The 24,329-nt window shown below is 37.0% G+C and overlaps 1 long non-coding RNA gene across 3 annotated transcripts in view; it reads left to right on the forward strand.

Moving 5' to 3' along the window:
- The window catches only part of LOC112920306 (uncharacterized), a 40,018-nt gene extending 24,464 nt beyond the window's left edge, over positions 1–15,554 (forward strand). Inside the window, exons 2-4 of one of the 3 annotated variants that reach the window (XR_011995792.1) lie at positions 8,001–8,148; positions 9,071–9,301; positions 15,138–15,554. This is a non-coding gene — a long non-coding RNA (uncharacterized lncRNA). Of the gene's footprint in view, positions 1–8,000; positions 8,166–9,070; positions 9,302–13,571 lie in introns of all 3 variants that reach the window. The other 2 variants (XR_011995790.1, XR_011995791.1) reach the window with 2 other exon arrangements.
- Positions 15,555–24,329: the final 8,775 nt, after the last annotated feature.

Here is a 24,329-nt window from a genome sequence, read left to right on the forward strand (position 1 = left end):
ACACGGGTCCACCCACACTTTCTTTAAACAATGCTCTCATCTCCTTTAAACAATCACATTTGCCAGCTGGACCTAGTCTGGACCATCTGAGATCATGGTTCTGGTGAGGACCGAGAAGTTTGTGGAATAAAACTAACTGGTTTATTTAGAGACTGAGCTTCCAATTTTATGAATACCTGTCCAAATCCACCTGATTATAGATATATGTATGAATGAGAAGCTTACCTTCTCAGTGCTGACTTTTCAATACCTCCTTTAAAAAGGTACAACTCCAGCACAGGACATTAATTCAGATGAAATGCTGATTTTGAGACCCCCAAGGTGGATCACAGAGATCTCCTTCATATCTTTTTTTTAAAAAAGATTTTATTTATTTATTCATGAGAGACACACACAGAGAGAGGCAGAGACACAGGCAGGGGGAGAAGCAGGCTCCATGCAGGGAGCCCAACATGTGACTTGATCTCAGGTCTCCAGGATCATGCCCTGGGCTGAAGGTGGTGCTAAACCGCTGAGCCATCCAGGTTGCCCTCTTCTTCATATCTTTAAGAAAGATGTTCTACAACCTGCGGGCATCAAGTCTACTCCATGTGCAGCCAGGACGCCCTGGAAACGTAATGATAACCCTTTTATAGCCAGTGCTGAGAAAAAACTTCAGAGGTGGCTTTTGAACCCAAAAGGAAGCCATAAAATAAAACTGGTCACCTTGTCCCAAAGTCACTCATTTTTGCCTTTTTAAACACAACTTGTTTCCATTTCCAGCCCTGCTGGAAATCATACTACATTCTCCAAGACTTTTTACAATGATTATAGTCTTTTTGTTAGCTAATAACCACTAGTAAGTAATTCACCTTTCCAACTGATTTGTTGTTGATGTTGCTTATAAAGCTCTGGTATCAAGAACTTTTAAAGGTTTGTTATCAGGCTCTGAAAATTGGCATTTTTGTGTGGGGGACTAGTTTGGGATCAAGGTATTGCTGAGTTCTGACTGGTCAATTTGGTTATGGCCTGATTGCTAGTCAGTGATGCCCATTCACAAAAGCGTGGGATGAGTTAATCATGCTTGCAGTGAGGAAGTCTTGCATGCCTTTTATTTCTTGTGTAGCTTATAATCACCTTTTGGTGCATCTGGCTAAATATCCGACTGCGTGCAGTTCTACCCACGCTAAGGAGAAAATGCTCCAAATATGTGCATGTGTTTATTTTTATCGTCTAATTGATGCAAGTGACCCCTTTATGAATGAAGTATTTGGTTATACGATGATTTCGTGTGAGACCAAGAGCTGTTTATTGGGAGCCAATGGGATCTCTAGGACAACAGAAAGCCTGGTTGAGCAGCCTCACATGTGAAGTTGGATGGGATTTTCTCCAGCATCATCCTGCTTTAGTAGGTACCTGGGCCCAACCCTTAGCTTTGTCACGCATCTCCTCTTGTCAGGGTATCAGGTTCACTCTTTGTACCTATTTAAAAAAGAACTGGTCTATTAATGCTTCTTTAAGATATTATTTAATAAGGTGGGTTCCTCCCCTGGGAATTAGTGCTTTAAGAAAGGAGCCTTGAACGCTGAAATGACTTAATATCTTGGAGAAGTGTTCCCATGATAGGTTTTATGACACCAAGGCAATCTGGTGGGTGAAGGAGGGAATGAGGCAGGCTAAATCACTTGTATTTGTGTCTCTCACCACCACTTGCCTCGGAATAGCAACTGAGCAGACAAAGCTTATATTTTTGTACCCAGGCCTTCTACTTTCTACACTCTTTGTTCTCAGTAATCTCAACACTCAGCTTCTTCCATCTGCCTTCAAATTCAATGCCACTGAAGTTTAAATAGTGCTGTCCCCAGAAAAGGGGTTCTTCTCTCCCATGAGGCATGTCCACCATTGGATCAGAGGAGCTAGACACATTCATTAAGCCCATGCAGGGAGGTAGAGAAAATATGTTGTTTGAAATGTACAGGACGTCTCTCAGAACCCAAGGACACTGTTCTGATCCTAAAGGTTTCCTTGTGGATACAGAATAGTTAATGCAGTGTCTGAGTTCTCAATGCACCTTCTCCCTTTGATTTTTCAATTCGTAAGAACTTTAACCATGGACATGGACCCCAGATGTCATCTATACAACTCTACCTGCCTTTTCCCACTTTTCCAAGCATAACCTTTGGCTATTCCATTTATTTTCCTAAGTTCAGCTGGATATAAGTTTATAAATAAATATCCAGCCATATCCAGAGGCACAGACAAACTACCCTGAGCCCCTCACATTTAAGTCCATCTAGTCCTTATTCTTTGTTTCTGTCACTTCACATGTCCAGAAGGGTGAAATCATCATATTGGTCCAGGACCTAGACACAAGCAAGTATATTTTCATAAAAGAGCAAGTTAGGATAGGCTTTAGTCAAACTCTTTCCTTAAATTCTAAATGCAAAATGTTTAACTGTAAACCAAAAATACTTGTAGGTTAAAGATTTATAGAATCTATTGGAGAATTCAGGCTGCAGATTGGTGGTATACTCATCATTTCCTCCCTTTTGGCTTATGTTTACTTCTGTACTTATTCAGGTTTATTATTTATTCATTGAGCTACTTGTTTTCCTCTCACATACTTCTCTGGACCATCTTTCTTACTGTCTGCCTACTTGGTTTGCAACATACACTCAAAATTATTAGTACTGATGCTAGACCACTTGCCATCTTCACACAGGCTGGAAACATCTGATTGCAGGGTAGAAATGCCTTTAAATGGCCATTCTATTCAGTCCCCTGCTGTCAAGTCACTACTTTGTCCATGATCAACTGCTATCATCATTCAAATCTGAATAGAAACATCGATTCCTCAAGGAAGGCTTTCCTGACCTCTCCCCAATTAGATCCTGTCCCTTTGTTTGTGTTCTCATAACTGGCTGTAATGTTTTTCTTTATAGCATTCATGGTTTGCAATTATATCTTTGGGCAGTGATTTGATAATGCATGTCCCTTCCATAAGACTGTGAGCCTCAAAGAGGAGACATGTGTATGTTTCACTCACCACCGTGCCCCTACCTCTTTGTTCAACCTCTAGTCCATAATAGGTATTGATAAATGTTAATTCATAGTTATTATTATTATTATTATAGTGAATACTAAAGTCTATGATCAGCCTTGGAAAACAAAACCTGGTTATAGGTGAGGGATTTCTAAATAAAAAAACCTTTCCCATCCATCCATCCATTCATTCAGTACAGCTATTAAACAAATAACATAAATATATACTGCTTGACCACTATGTTTAAGCTCCTTTTCAAGCAAATAAGGCTAAAACAACAAAAACTGCCCACCGAATGAACTTGTAATTGTTCAGGAGGGAAAGGAAGATACAGAAGTGATTCTAGGGGCACTTGGGTGGCTGAGATGGTTAAGCATCTGCCTTTGTCTCAGGTTATGATCTCTGGGTCCTGGGATGGAACCGGTGTTGGGCTCCCTGCTCAGGGGGGAGTCTTCTTCTTCCTCTCTCTATGACACTGCTGGTGCTCTCTCTTTTGTTCATTCTATCTCAAATGAATAAATAAAATCTTAAAAAAAAAAAAAAGAAATGTTTCTAATACAGACGAGAGACTGCTAACTGCCCAAGAGCTAAAGAACAGTCACGATGTGGAGGCATAAGAACAGCTTCATAGAAGACATATGCTTTAGCTGAGACTCAAAATTCATGGAAAACTTGGATAGGTAGAAGTGGAAAGGAATAATGTTCTAGATGAAGAGAATAGTGAGACCAAAATTTGTGTCTTTATCCCTTAAATGCCATGTGCATGTATAGGTAACAGACAGTATCTTAGTGATCTTGAAAGGGAGATAAAGTAGAAAGTGGATTTTGAAAGGAAGTCCTGGAAGAACTTGTATGCTTATCACAGGAGCTTAGATTTTTATTCTTAGGCCAGTGGGAGTGATTGGAGGCCTATGAGCATGATGATCTCATCTGAATGGTGTGCCTGGAAGATTAATTTGGCATCACTGTGTCTCATGGTTAAGTAGGCTGTTGTGCTGATCTGGGTGACTTCATTTTCAATGCTTGGGTCCCTGTCTCTTTGTCCCAATTTCTGGGGGCCTGCGCTTGAACTCCTGCTGCCCTGGCCTGGGGTCAGCTGCTAAGCTTCTCTGGTAGTCTGAAACTCTGCTTATCACCTGCAGGGGCTCAACTGACACATTTAGCTTTGGTCTCTTAATGGGCAGACTTCTCATGACACATCTTTTGAGCCAAGTCTTCTTACTTCCATTTTCAGATGGGGAACCTGAGGCTTATGAGTCGCAGAACTGATTTCCAACCTAGGTTTTCCAATCCCTGCTCTGTAGCTCTTTCCTGTCATAAATTCATAATCTCTCTTAACCTTAATAAAAAGAATGAGTAAGTATAAATAAAACCACAACAGTTAAAATATACTGAAATTTTATTTTACCTTCTGTGCATAGGCCCTGTTCTAAGTGCTTTTATATGTATTGAATCATTTAATGACCACAAAAATTTTGTAGGTAGATACCATTGTTATTTAATAAGAGAATTTAAGTAACATGCCCAGTTAGGAAGCTATTAAATGGAAGAGCCTGGAAAGATGCCCTGACATTCTGACTCTTGAGCTTGTGCTTTACCGTTGTTTGACTGGCTCCAAAGTTAAGAGAGATATACTCAATGGAAAGTACCTGATCATCATTCCTCCCATATACAGTAAGTACTCAATAAATGCTGCTGAATGTCAGTTCACTCTTTGAACTCAGCTAATGCTGTGTGCATCCCACTTGTGCCAATTCTGTGGCCTGTGATTTGTTCTCCAGATGCTCACACACTGGTGGTCAACCTGAGATTAATGGCTGTGCTGCTGTGCTTTTATGTTGGTCCCTTATCTGCTGCCAACCCCAGGAGTCTATCTTCACTTCCCAACCCAGTCTTCCCAATCGAATTCCACCTTCGTTGTTGTGGTGGATTGTAGATGGCATCTGCTCTTCTACTCTTGCAATAGACATGATCTTGAAATGGGTCCACATAACCAGTTTCTGGGAAATGAAACTTTTAGAAGCCTATACCTCTTTTTATCAGCATTATATGGCTTCCAAGAATTAGCAGTAAAGACCTTTTGGAATGCCCAGAGATTCGCTTAAAAAATTCAATGGAAGGCATCGAAATAAAAAGGAGAAAACTAGTAGCGCTTGCATATCTACTATATTATGCCAGGAACTTTGCATTTTTACACATGTGCTTTATTTAGTAATCACAATTATATGAAGAGTTATCATCTCATTTCACAGACAAGAGATAAAGTTCAGAAAAGTAAAGATGCCCACGGTCACAATGAGTGAACAGTAGAGTTATCATAAAACCATAAGTGTGTGAGGCTGCAAAGCTCATCCATTTGATTAACAAATATGTATTAAGTGCCTACTATGAGCTGAACACTCGGTTAGGGCAGGGAGATATACTAAGTCAGCAAGATAGGCATGATCCCTGTCTGTAAGGAGCTCTCAATCCAGCAAGAAGAACAGGTACCTCAATAAATAACAGCATGATGTGTGATAAATGATAAATACAGCATTGGAGGAAACGCAATCAGTGTGACCCTTCTTCGTATTCCATAGGTGGCAAAAGTGCAAGGCTTACCTTTAAAAAAATGTATGTCACATTTAATAAAGCAATTATTTTCTACCCTCAAATGTCTATTCCTCACCTTTTTACTCTAAATTATTAAGGAGTTTATGTGAACAACTGAGGGGCCTAATGGTTTATAAAAGCACCATGATATTAACTGTTGGAAATTTTAATGATCCTGGAACAATAGAAGCTTCAACAGAATGTCAGTGGTAGTGGGTAAAGTAGATGCTAGAAAAGTTTAGGCAAAACTTGCAAAGAAGATCAGTCTCCATACACTAAGTTCCCATTGCATGAACTCTCAGGGAGAGCCGGCTAGCATGGGACAGTGACTTGGAGATGGCAGCGTCGGGCTGTGGGGCCGTGAGAGGGGTTTGTGCCCTGGTCCTGTTTACAATTTGTCTGAGGCTTCTTGAGCTCAGCCCAGCCAGATGGACTCTTCCTCTCAAATATCAGACCTGATCTTTTCAAATAAAACAGTACAAAGCACATTAAAAGCTTTGATCCAACTGTTTACTTTGCATTTGTGTGTGTTGGGGGAAATGGGGACAAAGGAAAGATTTATTAGGCCTTACTGTGGGTGGCCACACAGCCACTGGGCATGTCAGAGGAAAACCGGGAGTGCTCTGAGCTGACACATACTGGGTACTCGTCAACACTCACATACCCTGATGCTCCGGCTAAAGTCTCTGGACTTGCTCTGTGAGCCTCAAACATTGCAATCTTTTTGTCCACAAGAGGGGAGCTCTTGAGATAGGAACTCTTGGAGTTTAGCTAAGTCAGCCCATCCCTCTGCCTCTGGGCAGGTTGGAGTAAAGACACCTTTCTTTAGATGCTCTTAGAAAAAAGTTTCTCAACATCTGGGTGACCCTATCTTCCTTTTTCGAGAACATCTCATACTTTAAAAGTATTTCACATAAATTCACTTATTTTATCTACACTCTTCTGAAACAAGTGGTTAAGTATACACATGCTCCTCCCTTTCCTCCCCCCTTCTCTCTCTCTCTCTCTCTCTCTCTCTTACACACACACACACACACACACACACACACACACACACACACTATACAGATATTTCTACTACACAGATTAGAAAACTGAGAATTTTGATTGCAGGGAAGAAGAATCTTTTAATTGACTCCTAGTATACACCATCTCATTAATCTCAACAGTCTCGTGAAGTAGGTAAGATGTGTCCATTTTAGAGATGAAAATTCCTGAAGTTCAGAGAAGTTAAAAACCCAGGGTTCATTCATAATAGATATTGATACCAATTATAACACTGAAGGGATATGAGCTAAGATTCCAATCAAGCATGCTGATTCCAAGGCCTGTTTGTTCATTCTCCCCACCATGCAGGCCAACCCCAGTTGCAAAGCTGTGAACTTTACAGGACTCTTGTCCTCTGACTTCTAGCTCAGTGCTCTTTGCTTCTACCAATATCATTGCAAACAGGGTATGGCTCTCAGGAAATCCCCCTTTATATCTGTTTTCTATTATATATGCATACAGTGGAGACAAGGAACATCTAAAAGGAAAGCTGCCGTCCAAGTTTTGCTATCAGTAAATAAAAGGAAAATTATATGGCCAGAATATACAGTGTTCTGGATGGGAATTCAGGGACCTTCTAATGTTAGGAATGAGGATATAGCAAAGCACTGTAGCTTTATTTTAGCTCAACAGAAGAACAACTATGACTCTAGTAAATACTGTAGTTGGAGGATATAGAGTCCCCAAGGGTTACTATAGAGTTGCCCTCTTATTTCTCAGCTCCAGGTCACCTTTCTTCTCTTGATCCCCTCACCAAACCTACCCTCAGATAAAACTGTTGCACACCATCCAAGCCCTTGGTCTCTGCATAGTTTCAGGTTAGGCACTCGGGAGGAAAAGAATTTAGAAATTCCAGGACAAACGCAGTACCTAAACCTCAATAAATTGTGGTGTCTAGTAAAATTAAATGCCTTTTTAAAAAAAGATCAGTTATTCCTAGATTTCAAAACAAATGCAGTATTTTGAAAAATAAAGATAAAACATGATCATTGCATGTTTATCAAATAGAATTTTAAAATATCTAGTAGATGTGTGAGTGCCTTGTGTATGTGTGTGTGTGTGCGTGTGTGTGTGTGTGTGTGTGAGAGAGAGAGAGAGAGAGAGAGAGAGAAGGAGGGAGAGGGAGAGGGAGAGGGAGAGGGAGAGGGAGAAGGAAAGGGAGAGAGGGAGAGAGAGGGAGAGAGGCAGGCTAGGTACTGTAATTTTAATTGCTTGTAATCTAACTTGCCTTTTTGTTCCTTTTTTTCTTTCTTTCTTTCTTTTCTTTTTTTTTTTTTTTGTATCAGTTAATCTGTTGGTTACATTTTCAGCCTTCCTTTGCTTCTGGTTTCATTTTCAGATGAAAAAATGCTAGGCACACAGTGCTGCTGTCTGGTTGCCATGGTGACCACAGCCTATTATCCTGCCTTGTCATTCATCAAGAAAGAATTGCACTTGACAGAGGGAGAGGAAAATGCCTGCAGTCTGCAGCATAGGAGGAAAAAAAGGTTCTCTTTTCTTCTATGTATGTAAAAGGTCTTTAATGCCCGTTTAGTTACATGTTTTATTTAGCATTATTTATTACTTGTAACGACAATAATTGATACCTGTAAAAATACGTCCCCTCCCCCTAAAGTATTTAACTTGCAATTTGTTCATTTGCCTTGCTTTCCCATTTCAAAGCTACACCTAGTGTTGCACCCCCACCCCCACCCCCACCGACACAGCTTCCACTCCACTAACAGAAACAGCCAAAAGATTATATTCTCTGTGGAGAATGATCATTGTAAAGGTAGCTAAACAAATCACCTCTTCCCAAAACTGTGTTTTATAATCAACAGTTCTCTTGCACTGCTATTCTTAAAACGAATTAGTGTGATACATAACCAATCCATAAATGAATATTACTTTTGATTAAATGACTCCTCCAAGTGTGTGGTGCCAATGAAATAGAGCATTAGCGAAAAATGATACAAAAGTACAGCGATTTTTCTATGAGATAACTGAATATAAAATCATGACTGCTTTTTGTGAATTTGGATCTATCCCAAATCCATTGTTCTTCAAGGCAAGAAAAGGTAATGACTTGTTATTTGACTATTTCTAGGCATGGCCATTTGAATTAACCCAAATTATTTCCCCCAAATAAATGGCCTAATAAATTCTATATATTTGAGTATTTAGGCTTTTATTTGTTTTGTTTTGTTTTTTTTTTAAGTCTGATATTTTCCACCTCGCCCTTCACCTCTTGAGTAAATCTGTAGCCAGTGGGCCATTGCAAACAACTTTGCTCTGCTGGTTGCTTTGCCCCACTTGAATTGTTTGATTTCCTTGGTGGACACAGTAGTTGTGAAAGAGGTGGTATTTTAAGCTGATATCTTCTGAGCTTGGTGTTTGAATATCTGCTCGATCTTTTGTCTTGGGGATCAGAGAGCAGCTGGACAATGGTGACACTTCATCCTGAGTTGGTTCAAGAGCAGCATTTAGCATCTCTGACATTTGTTGCAGTTAAGCCACCTCACCTTGAGTGTAAATGGGCAACTCGGTTGAGGAATAAAGAACTTCTGAAGTTCAGGTTGTATTCTGTTGGAAGACAACTTCCCTACCAGAGGCCACGCTGCACCACCACACACCGAGATGCTGAAATCATATTTCTACACTGTAAGTGAAGCAGAGAGTTGGACAATTATCTGGTCAGTTTTGGTTTGGAGATGGTTCAGATTCTAACCTTCCCACCACTTCCTTAATTATCTAGATAATTCTGGCAAGAGGAGGTTTGGGGGTGGAGAGGGATACTTCTAACAGAATTAAATAATTATGGCTGTCAGGAAATTTGTCCTGGGCTTTAGACACTGCTACCTAATCATTCAAAACCTCTTGATTTTCAGCACATCTAAGATGAGTTCCATTAACGCAGACCTCCCAGCATCCTTTATATACCTTGGCCATGTAAAAACGTAGAAGCCATGGAATGTTTTTCTTTAATCTTGATGTTTGGGAGAGCGAAAGGAAACTACCAAAAAGAGAAAAGATATATTAAGTTTAAAACTGGCTATTTTCTGTAGGTTCTAAACTTTTATTTTAATATTGCAGCAACACCACTGTTCATTTCCTGTTAAACTTCAAGCCTACCTTTTGATTTTCAAATGTCCCTTAGGCTAATGTTTTCACTGAAGAATGAAATGAACAGACAGAAACAATTAAGCGAGCAGATACAGTGAAAACGAACACCACACCGCACTTTCACAGCAGAAATGGAAGTGTATGAAGGAATGCCGCTTGGAATTTGATCCTACAGGAGCAAAGCTCTTGCTTCTTGTCATTTCTCTTTTGCCCACCCCCAATGCACAGCACTTCCCCCTTTATGAGGAGGGAGAAAAAAAAAAGACCTAGGCACGCAAAGGAACTCCTAAATACTCACAGGCATGGGAAATATTTTCCCTGCCTGTTACTCGTACAGGATAATCTCCAAGAAAAAAAGAATTCATCTAGATATTTTAAACTGCAAATGTCTCCCAAAGCCTGTTAAATGTTCACATATGTCTTTATGAAACTTGTAATATGGATTGTTTATACACTCTTGATTAAGGGCATGAACATCATTAAAAAGGATCAAATCAGTTTCAAGATGGAAAATTATAAAATCAGATAGAATCGTAACCTCCAAGAAAAAGTGTGCATTAAAAAAAAAACTTAATAATCTGTGACTCTTCATGTAAAGAGATAAATCAATAGCCAAAAGTGAGCTGTTAGAGAGCCTTAGTTCTATCAGGAATTAACAAGGAAGTAATTAACTCTACCCCAAACAAATCTGCCATCACATGTTTATAGCATTTTTGTCACTCTATGAAAGCTATATCTTCTTTTTTAGCACCAAACTGAGAAATTTTACATGGCAGGAACTTGGCATTCCTATTTTTGGATTTACTTTATTAAAACAGAAGTAAGTCATCTGCTGTGATACATAAGAGACTTGGTTATAACAGCAAGGTGAGGGAGCTGAGAATGAGGTATAGTTGCGTACATTTTGGAAGACTGTATTCTCATCTGACAAAAGATCTGTATGACAGCTTCAAGGTTGGTTCCCATTTAAATTCAGATATTATTTCGAAGATGGCATGCGGTGGGAAATTGCCTTGTGAGAGGATCAGAACACCAAAAATGCACACAAAGTTTAAACTTTGTGGGTGTCCTTTGTTGGGTAAAACAATACCCCAGTGATGAATCTGTATAATGGAGGGCATCCGTAAGGTTATACTGAGTGAAAAGTATGGTCTTGTTTTTTATTGAATTCATCCCTTAGTATTTTCCCAATGAAACACCTCTTGTAAACCAGGTACTTTGTGTTTTTGTTGTTGTTATAGGTTTTTCTTTTTTAACACCAGTATAAATAGTTTCACTCTGCAGTAGTGAGAATTTGAAGGCAATTACTAGTAAACATAAAACCAGCTATATAAAGGCATTGACATGGATATTTGAGATTCTAAGATGGGATAAATTTTTTACCCTAACAAACAGCTGGTTATGTGGAAACTGACTCCATATACTAGAGAACATTTCCCTGGAAAAGAAGGCAAGTTATATTGGTTAAAATACCAAACACTGACACACTTCCACTTCTTTGTTACTCCTAAAAACAGCAGCAGCAGCAGCAGCAACAACAGCAACAACAACAAAACCCTTACCTATGTGAGATGTCTAGACATGAAAACTCTTCCAGTAAATCATTCTTCTTCCAGGTGTCATGATACTAGTCCTAGAGCACTACTCTAAAAGCACAAATGAATTTTTAGCTATCCATGGAAGCCATAAGTGGGAGAAGACATTTTCTTAATCTTATCTACAGCTCTGTGTCGCTGGCAGCATTTGAGCTAAGCAAATTGAGATCATCCAGTCATCTTTCTTGTCTTTATAACGCAAGAAAAAGTAAATCTAAAATTTTTTGCAACACAATATTACTGTTTAGATTATAGTGTTATATTTGTTAAATGTCCAAATGACCTTACAGGAAGAAAAATATGGGTGGTGGTGGCAGGTAGGGAAAATATAATTAAACATATGAAAGAATTTATTGAGATGGATATCACTACATCTCAAAACTAATCACTATCACTTGAGATTCTCTTTTTATGGAGGTTCATATCAGCCTTCCCCAAAGACATGCCACCCAGAATCTGTGAGTGTGGCCTTATTTGCAAAAAAGGGACTTTGCAGACATAATCAAACTGAAGAGATCATCCTGCAAATGATTGGGCTCTAAGTGCAATGACAAGATTCCTTGTAAGAGAAAAGAAGGGAAGAAAACACATAGAGACACACAGAAAGGAGGAGATCACATGTGGATGAGGCAGGGAAGACAGAGGAGTGATGCATCTACAAGGCAAGGAATACCAAGGATTGGAAACAGCCAGTAGAAGCTAGGAGATAGAAATGAACAACTTTTGTCAGCCTCCAGAAGGAGCCAATCTGGTCAACACCTTGATTCCAGACTGCTGGTCTTTAGAACCGTGACAAAGTATGTTTAGGTTTGTGATAATTTGTTACAATAGTTCTGGGAAACTAACACAAGGACATGCAACAGTTAAAGCAAGAAGGGACATATTAGCACACAGAATACAAGGGAGGACAGAGTGACCAAGCTGTTAGAAGCCCAAATTTGCAGCTGCACCTCATGAACAACCAAAACTCATGATCCAAATTCTACCAGGACCCCCATCTCTCTCCTCTGCTTCATTATCTCACACTGACAAGTGACTTCCTTCCCTTGACAGGAAACACAGATGCTTAAATCTCCTGAGATTTCCATTTTATGGCTTTAATCATCTCAGACAGACCAATTCCCTTTCATAATTCCAAATTCTGTGGAAAGAGTCTACTTTCCTAATTTGGTTCATGCCTATCTCTGAATTAATCAACCAAAACTAAGCTGCCAAGATCTCATCATACATGGCAGTTCCTGAGGAAACCATATAAAGAGGTGGAGGTGCTAGTACCAGGTGTCCAACACACAGGATATTTTCTTCTATGTGATGCTATAGCTACAAAGGCATTTGCAGAGACATTTGTTCTGTAGATAAGATCTGGAGGTGAGTCCAGGCTCTGTCATTTACTAGAGGTGTGATGTGAGCAAGTCACTTGACCTTTCTGAGCTTCTTTATCTTCTTTTGAAAAATAAGGATAGAGTCACTGTACATATGGAAGGATGTCAATCATGTTGGTTAAGGATGATAATAGAAGGATGGAACTTGAATGGGCCTTAAAGTCAGACAAGGTCGATCACTTCATTTTTGTAGATGAGACTTCAGAAGTTAAGTTGGTAAGAAAACCGGGGCAAGAATGTAGGTTACTCAACTACCAGGTTAGTGCTCCTTTGTTATTTTATAGGATCTGTCCCCATTCCTGTGGATATAAAATAAGGTCTCATTTGAAGGGTGTCATTCAGCTAAGTAAAAAGCACCTCTCTTAGAATAGACACTGATATTACGCTTTAGATTAGATTGCAACATAGGGCTAAAGATGTCAAAAAAGAAGGTGCAAAGAAGTGGATTGGGAGTAAAGATGTGAGGGACCTAGCTAGGTATTTGCAAGATTTTGCCTGTCTTAAAATTCCATGTTGTTATTCTGAGACAGCTTTCAGAAAGGAGAGAAATAAGCCATGGTGGGATCAGAACCCTCTAATTTTTAAGCCGTTTTTGTTTATATCCCTCTACCCTGTGTTTATTTTTCTTTTGCCATCCCTTATTACATAACAAAAACATTTTGAAAAGGGCCACTTGCTTCACAGTGTTGCAATGAGGAAATCATGAGAAAGGTTTTTTCTTCTTTGGGCCAAGGTTGGACCGAATAAGATAACTACTCATATGTCTAGTGACTATAGTTCAGCTCAATTTGTAAGCTTATAGTAACTTAATGTCCATGTCTTTGTTTTAAGGTTTTCTAAGATCAACTACATCTTCAGTTTGCTCTGAACCAAAAGATCTACTCCAGTTTTTGAGGATACCATAATCATAACCAGTGAGACCCATCTATACTGTTGCATATGTATGCACAAATGTACATTTGCAAAGACACACAACTTGTAACATGTAGCATTCGCAGAAAAGGATTGCTTTCTTTTTTAAAGATTTATTTATTTATTTATTTTACGAGGCAGAAGAGCAGGGGGAGAGGCAGAGGGAAAGAATATCAAGCAGACTCCCTACTGACAATGGAGCCTGATGTGGAGCTTGATCTCATGACTCTGAGATCATGACCTGAGCCGAAATCAGGAGTCAGATGCTTAACTGACGGAGCCAGCCAGGTGCCCTGGGTATGCTTTTTTAAAGGCCCTATCCTGTAAGAAACATTGCTTTAAATGATTACTTTGAGCACAAGAATATTAGCTGCATTTGCTAATAAGATATGTTATTCACATAGCTATCTACAGGGAGATTTCAAAATTTGCTTTAACATATATTCATATATTTATGAATATAGCAAAAAGATTGCTTGAAAGTGGTGGAACATACATTTTGGTATAAAGACCATATTGAGTTAAAACCCAACTAAGTTAGTTGTCCTTATATATCCAACAAATGAAAAATAATTCAATCTATGAATGTGGTCATTAAAATCCAACCCCCTATCACCAGGTTTTGATGAGACAAACACTAATCAAGCCCTTTCATTACTACTTGATACAGTCTGAAACCTATTCTGCTTTTGCCAGTCATCCTCTTGCTCACTGTCCCTTGCTATCCCTGCCCTGTGACAGTCTGGCTGAAATGGCTCACTTGTCAGAGTAAATTTCAGTACCAAGGCCTGCAATTTCTCAGATTTTGTAGATAGGAAGTCATGATTATTTTCTAAGGAATTTGCTTTCTTTCAATGGCCTTTGCAAAATTTATGCCATTTTATTTTTGCCAAAGAATGGCTTCTCTGTGTGTGTGTGCAGTCCTGACCGCCTGTCCCTTTGCATGCCTCTGCAATGCTCTGCAGCAGACGGGAATCTTATATTCAGTCATCCATCCAATTCATTCGACAAGTGTTTCTTGAGTCCTTACTGGTCTTCCAGGTAGTCCTCTAGATTCTTGAGCTATATGAGCATAAAAAATGGACAAAATTAATTGGCTTTCATGTTTATATTTTATTGGGTAAAATACACAATTTTTAAAAACCACAATAAGTGTAATAAATAGGCTGTAGGGAAAATAAAAAATAACAGAAAAGGGTGATCAGGAGTGTTAGTAGAAGCAGGGGTACTGGTTGCAATTCTAAATAGGATGGTTAAAGAGAGGGGTCTCACAGCTGTAGTGTTTGAGCAAAGACGTTAGGCACAAGAGGAAGTCAGATGTGCGAACGCATGGAATAAGAATATCCCAGACAGGTGATGCAACCCTTGCAAATGTACAAAGGAGAGCTAGGAATTTGCCAGTGGCGGCAGGCAGAGTAATGCCCCCAGAAGTATTAGGACGTCCATACAGTAATACGTGGAATCTGTGAATATGTTCCCTTGCAGGGCAAAAGGGACTTTGCAGATATGACTAAGTTAAGGATCTTGAGATGGGGAGATCATCCTGGCGGGTCCAGTGGAATCACAAGCACCCTTATAACTGAAAGAATGAGGTAGGAGAATCATTTGGAGAAGATGTGTGATAGAAAGCAGAGATTGAAGTGATGTGACTGCTGGCTTGAAGATGGAAAAATGCCATGAGCCAAGGATTGGAAGAAGCATCTAGAAGCTGGAAAATGGAGAGGGAAAAGGGATTCTCTACTAAAGTCCATGGAAAAAATGCAGCCACGTCAACACCTTGATTTTAGCCTATTGAGACCATTTTGGACTTCTGCCCTCTAGAACTACAATAAATTTGTGTTTTAAGCCAATAATTCTGTGTTTGTTAATAAAGAATGGGAAACCAACAAAATGGTTCAAAAACATTCATTCATTTATTCAGATAACTTTCAGATAATATTACTTACTGGCATCTAACACATGTCAGGCACTGAATGAGGAGTGGAGATTTAGGGTTAAAATACTTAATTCTTACTTTGGAAGCTATTATTTCAAAGAAATGATAAATAATTCCTATAAATGTGGTAAAAGCTGTGATAACACTAAGCACACAGTGCTGTGAGAACACATGTGAGGGACATTTAATCAGAGTGAGGAGGAAATAATAGCCAGGAAGTCTTCCTGGAAGAAGAGACATTTGAAATAAATTTAAGTGATTAGTAGAAATTAATCTGACAAAGATGATGGGAAAAAACATTACAAATATAAGTAATGTTGAATTCAGAATGCCGTAAGAGAACATGTCACATCCAGGGGACTGTGAGTAGTTTGCTACTTACTGGGAAGTAAAAATGAAATGCATGAGAAACTAAGGACCAACATATTCATAAGGCATAGACCTTAAATAAGCAAATAGATGTGGTAATATTCATATAATGTTATTCTTTTATTGAGGTATCATTTACCTATCAGGAAATGCACAATTTTAGGCATGCATTTTGATTAGATTTGACAACTGAATTCACTTGCATAACCCATACCCTAAAAAGATCCAGTCAATTCTGTTGCATTGCAAAATGTGCATTCCTAAAAATCACCACTTCCATGCAAACTGTACAATAAACATTCCGTTATAAGTCTTATACAAAAATGGGACTGGGGCAAAATCAAACCTTTGTCAGTGACACATAAAAATAAGTAAGAGCCCAACAAAAACAGTAGTGTAGTTTTACACATATTAGGTGATTAAGAAATTATTAAATAAAAAAATAAAAATAAAAAAGAAATTATTAAATTGCTATAATAAACATGACACTCTATCTTGAAAAAGACTTGAAGTTTGCTTGTGGAAGTGGGCACCCGAAGGGCTTCAGTTCATCGTAAAGTGGAGGAAAGAGGATTCCTTGAAATGAGACAGAAATATGTTACACTTTATGTGGATGGTTGTGGCTCATGATACATGAACTTAGGTCACTATTAGATTTTCAAGTTATTTTTAAAAGATTTTTAAAATTTATCTCTGAGAGAGAGCAAGCAAGTATGATGGGGGTAGGGGGTAGGAGCAGAAGAGGAGGGTACAGGAGGGGCAAAGAATCTCAAGCAGACTCTGTGCTGATCAGGGCCCCTGATGCCAGGTTCAGTCTCAGGACCCTGAGATCATGACCTGAGCTGAAATCAAGAGCTTACCCGACTGTGCCTCCTCGGTGCCCCAGGTGGCTCTTAGATGTCTGAGGTAGGATCCTTTGTGTGAGATTTTGTGTTTTCCTATGCAGCTCAATTAAGCTACATGCAGTTTTCTGCCTTCATATAGGTTTCTAGCAGCCAGAATCACACCCAGCAAATGAAAAATCCACATAGTGCTAAAAAATGTTCCCTGATATGTTGTAGTGCAACAAATTACATTTTCAAAACAAGTGTTGTAACAGAACTAACTATATAGACCATTTCCATCACCCCCAAAGATCCCTCATCCTTCTGCCCAATCAATTGTCAATTCCCGCCCTGGAGGCAAACACTGTTCTGATTTCTATCACTGGAGATTAGTTTTGCCCCTTCTAGAATTTCATACACAGGGAATCATGCAATCTGTACTCTTTGGGGGCCTGACTTCTTTTACTCAGATATTTTTGAGGTTCATTTGTATTGTTTTCATTGGCAGTTCATTCCTTTTTTGGGCCAAAAGTATTCTATTGTATGGATATACAATAATTTGTTTTTTCATTTTCTTGCTGGTTCTTATTGTGGTTGTTACCAGGTTTGAGCTATCAATTATAAAGCTCTTGTGAACATTTTGTACATATTTGTTTGTGTACATATGTGTTCACTTTTCTTGGGTAAATACCTAAAAGTAAAATTGCTAAGTCATAGGTAGTTTAATTTTGTGAATAGTGCTCAAAATTCTTTTTTTTTTTTTAGTGCTCAAAATTCTTAAGTAGCCATACCATTTACACTTCCATCAATAATTTATGAAAGTGTTGGTTGCTCCACATTCTCAGCAACATATGATGTGGTTCATCTTTTAGTGATCTACTAGGTGCATAGAGGTATCTCATTGTGACTTAAATTTGCATTTCCCTGACAACTGATGTTGTTGAACACTTTTTCAAGTGCCAATCAGCTATTCATATAGTTTTCGTGTGTACGGTACATTATATTCATTTTCTTAGTTGTTTTATTACTATTGAGTTGAAAGAATTGTTTATATATTCTGAAAACAAGTCTATTGTAATATATGTGATACATAATTATGACACACACCCATAGATAGGTGATAGATAGCCCATAGATAAATGATAGATAGATAGAGATACTTAAATTGATGTCCAACATAACAATGTATTTTTTGTATCTAGTACTTTCTGGGTTGAATCTAAAAAATTTTTGTTTATCCCGAAATCATTGATATATTCTTCTGGGTTTTTTTTTTGTTTGTTTGTTTTTTGTTTTTGTTTTTTTTTTTGCAGAAGATTCAGAGTTGTAGAGTCATTTTTTTTTAGATTTAGGTATATAATTAATCCCAAATTAATTTTTGTACATGTAGGAAATGAGGGTTTTGATTTTTTTCATCTTTCTCCATGTAAATAGACAGTATTCTAGCACTATTTGTTGAAAATAATTTTCTTACTCATTCAATTAGTTTCGCACCTTGGTCAAAAATTAATAGATTATATAAAGGTGGATATATTTTCTACTCTCAGTTCTATTCTACTCTTATCTATTTTAAAATATTTATATCAATACTGCACTGTCCTAATTTATACAACTTCATTACAGGCATTAAAGTCAGGTACTGTGCACCCTCCAACTATGTTATACTTCTCAAAATTATTATGGCTTTTCTAAATTCTTGCATTTCCAAATACTTTCACAATCAGCTTGACAATTTCTATTTTTAAAAAACCTGTTCAGGGAGGCCCTGGTGGCGCAGGGGCTTAGCGCTGCCTGCAGCCTGAGGTGTGATCCTGGAGACCTGGGATTGAGTCCCATGTCAAGCTCCCTGCATGGAGCCTGCTTCTCCCTCTGCCTGTGTCTCTGCCTCTCTTTCTCTCTATGTCTCTCATGAATAAATAAATAAAATCTTAAAAAAAAAAAACCTGTTCAATTTTTAGAATTGAGATTGTGTGATCTATAGATCAATTTAAGAATAGACAGCTTAATAACATTGAGCCATTTAATCTATGAACATAGTATATCTCCCCACTTACTTGATCATCTTCAATTCATCTCAACATTTTGTTAAATTCTTGAAATTTTTTGTTAAATTATTTGTTAAATGTTCAAAAACATTGTATGTTTTTTATGATATTGTAAATGTTATGTTGTTTATTTTTCAAATTTTTATTGCTAATATGTAGAAATACAAATGGCTTTCATACATAGACATTAAATTTTGTGATACTAAATTCACTTATTAGTTCTAGTTGGGGTATTTTGTTTTGGTATTTTCCTTAGAATTTTCTACATATATCATGTCATCTATATATCAAGACAGGTTTGCTTTTTTATTTTCAGTCTAAAAGCCTTTTATTTTTTATATTGTCTTACTGTACTAGCTAGAACATCTAGTACAGTGATGAATAATAGTGAGAAGGAACAACCTTGTTTTGTTCCCTATCTAAAAACCTTCAGTATTTTACAATTACATACTGAGGATGTTAACTGTGCTTTAAAAAATGGCCTTTATGAGGTTGAGGAAATTTTTTTTCGTTCTTAATTTTCTGAGTAGTTATTATTATTATTGGGTGTCAAATTTAGTCAAATGCTTTTTCTTCGATTAATGAAATAAACAAAGGATTTTTATTTTTCCTATCAATATGTTGAATTACACTGATTTTATTTTGAATGCTAAAATACTTTTGTGTTTCTGGGATAGTTTCATTAGTTCATTATGTATTCACCTGTTTATATACTGCTGGATTGGGTGGTTAGTATTTTCTTAAGGAATTTTGTATCTTTGCTAATGAGAGGTAGTGAGTGGTAATTTTCTTTTCTCATAATGCACTTAAATGGTTTTGGTATCAGGGTAATAGTGGCCTCATAAGAGGAATTGATAAGTTTGCCCTCTTCTTATATTCTTGAAAGAGCTTGTGTACAATTTATATGATTTCTTCCTTAATTGTTTGATAGAATTAACCAGTGAATTCATCAGAGTGGGGAGTTTTCTTTGTGGGGATATTTATAAATTATGAGTCAATTTCTTAGTGGATACAGAGCTATTATGATTTTTTATTTATTCTTATGTTAGCTTTAATAATTTGTATTTTTCAAGGGCTTTTCCTTTTTACATAAGTTGTCAAACATCTTCATAAAATTGTTTATATTATTCACTTATGAAGTTTTTAAGTTTGAATAACCTAAGTATTTAATATCTCTTCTTTCATTTGTCCTATTGGTGATTTATATTTTCTTTTTTCTTGGTTAGTATAACTAAAAGTTTATCGATTTTATTAATCTTCTTACAGAGCCAATTTGTTTTCTTATTATTTTTCTGTATTATGTGCCAGTTTTCTATTCAATGGATTTCAGCTCTTATCCTTAATTATTTCCTTCTATGTTCTTACTTTGGGTTCATTTTTTTTTTCTGATTTTTCTGCTTCTTGAGCCAGAATCACTGCTTTTAAAGCATTCTTATTTTCTAATATAAACATTTAAAGATATAAGTTTCTTTCTGAGCACTGCTTTAACTTCATCCTATGAATCTCATGTTATGTTTTTATTTTTATTTTGTTTACAATAACCTCTAATTTCCTTTTAATTTTGTCTTATATCTATGGCTTAATAAGGAACATTTTGATTGATTTCCAAATATTAGAGGATTTTCCAAGTGCTTTTTTGTTATTGATTTCTAATTTAATCCCATTGTAGTCAGAGGCCATACTATAAATGATTTATTTAAATTATAGTAAATGTATTAAAACTTGTCTTATGGCTCAGCATACAGTTTATCTTGATTATGTTTTATGGTCACTTGAGAAGCATGTGGATTTTGCAATTTGTTGGGGAGGGTGTTTTGTACATATGTAAGGTTATGTTGGTTAACGGTTCAAATCTTCTATATGCTTATTGGGCTTCTGTCTAGCTATTCTATGAATTTTTGAGATAAAAGATTAAAATCACTGGCTTTAATTGTGAATTTTTTTGTCACATCTTCCTTTACTGTCCATGTTTGCTTCATGAATTTTGATGTTCTTTTATTGGATACATACCCTTTTATGATTACTATGCTTTCTTCATGATTTCATTATTCTATCATTTTTCTCTTCATTTCTGGTAAAGCTGCTTTCCCTAAAGTCAGCTTTGTCTAATATTAGTATAACCAGTCCATCATTCTTATGATTAGTGTTTTTATCATACATCTTTTTTTTCAACATTTTTACTTTTAAGTTATCTGTGTCTTTATATTATGTGTGAGTCTGTTATAGACAGCTCAAGTTAGGTCATGCTTAACATAACAGTTTCACCTTTTAATGAAATGTTTAGTTCATTTACATGTAATGTATTTACTGACATGGTTGGATTTAGGATTGTTACCTTGCTATTTATTTGTTTTCTATTTGTCTCACCTGTATTTTGTTATTTTCTCCCCACTTTTCAGCCTAATTTTGGATTAAGTGTATTTTATTATTCTACTTTATGTCTTCTGTTATAATTTATGCCCCAATTATTAGAATCCTTCACTTATTGTAGTCTGTCTTGAATTAATATCAGACCATCTCATGTAAAACATAGAAACTTAAAAGTTTTTTCTAGCTTTTTCTATTGCTGTCATACATTTAACCTCTACATTAAGTCCTTTTACATTTTTCAGCTTTTTTTTTTGCCTGTATTTCAGTTTAGTTTCTATTTTTCTGTATTTAAATTTAGTAATGTTTTTCTTTCGCTGTTAAGCTCATCCAGTGAAATTTTTACTTCAGATCTTTGTTTTTCTAAGTTCCAGGATTTCTCCTTGGTTCTTTTACCTTCGTTTATAAAATTTCCATTCTCTATCGCGTTCCTCTACCTATTACCCTACTTTGTCCATATTTTTCTTTAAACTCTTCAACATGTTTACAATAATTGTTTTGGCATTCTTATCTGTTAATTCCATTATCTTTGTCATTTCTGGATCAGTTTTCTTTTTAAAGATTTTATTTATTTATTCATAAGAGACACAGAGAGAGAGAGAGAGAGAGAAAGGCAGAGACACAAGCAGAGGGAGAAGCAGGCTCCATGCAGGGAGCCTGATGTGGGACTTGATCCTGGGTCTCCAGGATCAGGCCCTGGGCTGAAGGCGGCGCTAAACCGCTGAGCCACCTGGGATGCCCTGGATCAGTTTTTATTAGATGATTTTTCTGCTAGTTATGGGTTACATTTTATAGTTTCTTCATATGTAGTAGTTCCTGGTTTGATGCTGCATATTATAGATTTTATGTCATTGAGTGTCTGGTTTTAGTGGTCTCCTTAATAGAGCATTGAATTTTGTTCTGGAAAGCAGTTAAATCAAGGTAGTGATTCTTTTGGGTCTTGTTTTTAAATTTGTAAAGGCAGATCTAGAGTAGCCTTTACTCAAGGGATAAGTTTGCCCTTCTTCTAAAGCACAGTTTTTCTGGGTTCTCTACCAAGCACTGCAGCTTCTCTATGAGGTCTCTACACTGTGGTTGGTAGGAGCTTGAATGTCTCTCTGCCTTGTGCAAGTTCTAGTACTTGTTCTACTCACAACTCGATATTTTTTCTTTCTCCCACAGTTGTCTTTGCTCAGTACTTGTTCATAGGACCTTACCGTTTCCTGCTCTGCATATGTGAAGCTTTGTGTTCAATTATTCAAGTTCTCCCTATATGGATTTCTTTTCTTTTTTCCTATATGGATTTCTGAAGTTCCTCTGTACAGCTCCCCTTTATCTGGTATCCTGACCCACAGATTCCCACCAACAAAGAAACTCCTGACTCTGTTTCCTTTCACCTTAGCCAAACAACGCTGTTGTTTTCTGGGTTCCCTTTTCCTGTACTAAGGTTCAGAAAGAGCCCTTGAGTAGAAAGCCAGGGAGATTATGCAGCTCACCTAATTTAGTTTCTTTCCCACAGCAATCACTGTTTTGTGTTGCCTGTTGTTCAATAACAGAAAATGATTATTTCATATATACTATCCTGTTTTTATAGTTCTTTACCAATTACTTAGTTATCATTGGTAAGCAGGTATTTTAATGCCAAATCATTCTGATTGCCAGGTTCTTGGAAGAAAAGCCATGCAATGCAATATTCTTCCATAATGAGAAATACTATCCTAGTAATTATACTCTAGTAAATTTGTTTTGTACATATATTTATATGTGTGTATGTACATTTGTACAAATGTATGTACGTGTGTATGTAATGGGATTTCAGTAATCATGAGGCCATAATCATTTATTTTTATGTATGTAATCTCCTTATCAATTTTCCTTTTCATATCAATTTTGGTTAGCTTGGACCTTTCGGAGACCCTGGAGAATTACAGCTGAGATTCAGAATGAAGCGATTTTTGCCATTTTCTTTAATACTAAACTACATCTCTTTTCAGAGTGTTATTCACCTAAGGTAGAGAATAATTCTATTGGTGGGAGAGCTAATTAGAGTCAATTATACCCTAATAGACCTGACAGACTTTACATGAACTGCAATGTAAAGTGGATTTGTCCTTTGTATTCATAGGGTTGATTCAGGGAGAACATCATTCATGGTATTTGTGAGACACCAGAAGGAGTGTCCAGGTTAATGGAACAAAAATGGATTCCTATTGTTTAGATAATAAAAATCGGTGTGAATTAGCTTGTAAGCAACTGGAGCCAAAAATGTATCCATTATATTGAGCCATATATTATCTGGTACTTTTTTGAATCTGATTTCTATGATATGGACATGTTTAGCAATTTTTCTGCAGATTCCTTTTGTGAAAATAGCTCTTAGGCCTTGTAAATTTTGAGTCCCTAGTAATACACTAGTAAGCATGGTCAAAACTAAATTTGCAAATACGTAGATTTCTTTGATGATGTAAACACGAATATATTTTGGGTGTCATTAATTGAATTAGCCATTCAACAAACACATTTTGAGTACCAGTACCATGGTAGGTGCTAGAAAAACTACGGTGAACTGCTCTAGGTGCATGATAGTATCTCTTTTAGAGAAAAACCTATGTATGTGTCGAGATATGAATATAAATGACTATTTTCATTATCGACACATTGGACAAACCAAGAATTTGAGAACCTATCTTCCCTATCTGCCAGTCCAGGAACATGAAAGCTATTACTCATGAAATATGGGAAGAAGTCCCCTGGCCAATGAGAGCTTCCTTTCCCTGAAAGTGGAATTGCATTGTTAGTAGCCATCTCTACATTTCAGACCTGCTAAACTTAAAGTCCATCTCAGCTGGGAGTAGAGACTGTGGGTTGATTTTGTTTCCTTTTTTTTTTTTTTTTTTAATTAACTTTTATTGGTGTTCAATTTACCAACATACAGAAAAACACCCAGTGCTCATCCTGTCAAGTGTCCTTTTTTTAAAAATATTTTTTTGAAGCCATAATGTCCTTGGCCTAAATAATGGATGAAAGAGTTTGTTACTCAGAAATCTTTTTTTCTAAGTGCTACGTCGAGTCAATCTTAGTTTCCACATAGCTTCCAGAATTATTTTTAAGAACTAAGTTAATTTTCCATTGTAGTTGGCAATGTATCACACCGCAT

This window comes from Vulpes vulpes, chromosome 12 (genome assembly GCF_048418805.1).
Source record: "Vulpes vulpes isolate BD-2025 chromosome 12, VulVul3, whole genome shotgun sequence".
NCBI lineage: Eukaryota > Metazoa > Chordata > Mammalia > Carnivora > Canidae > Vulpes > Vulpes vulpes.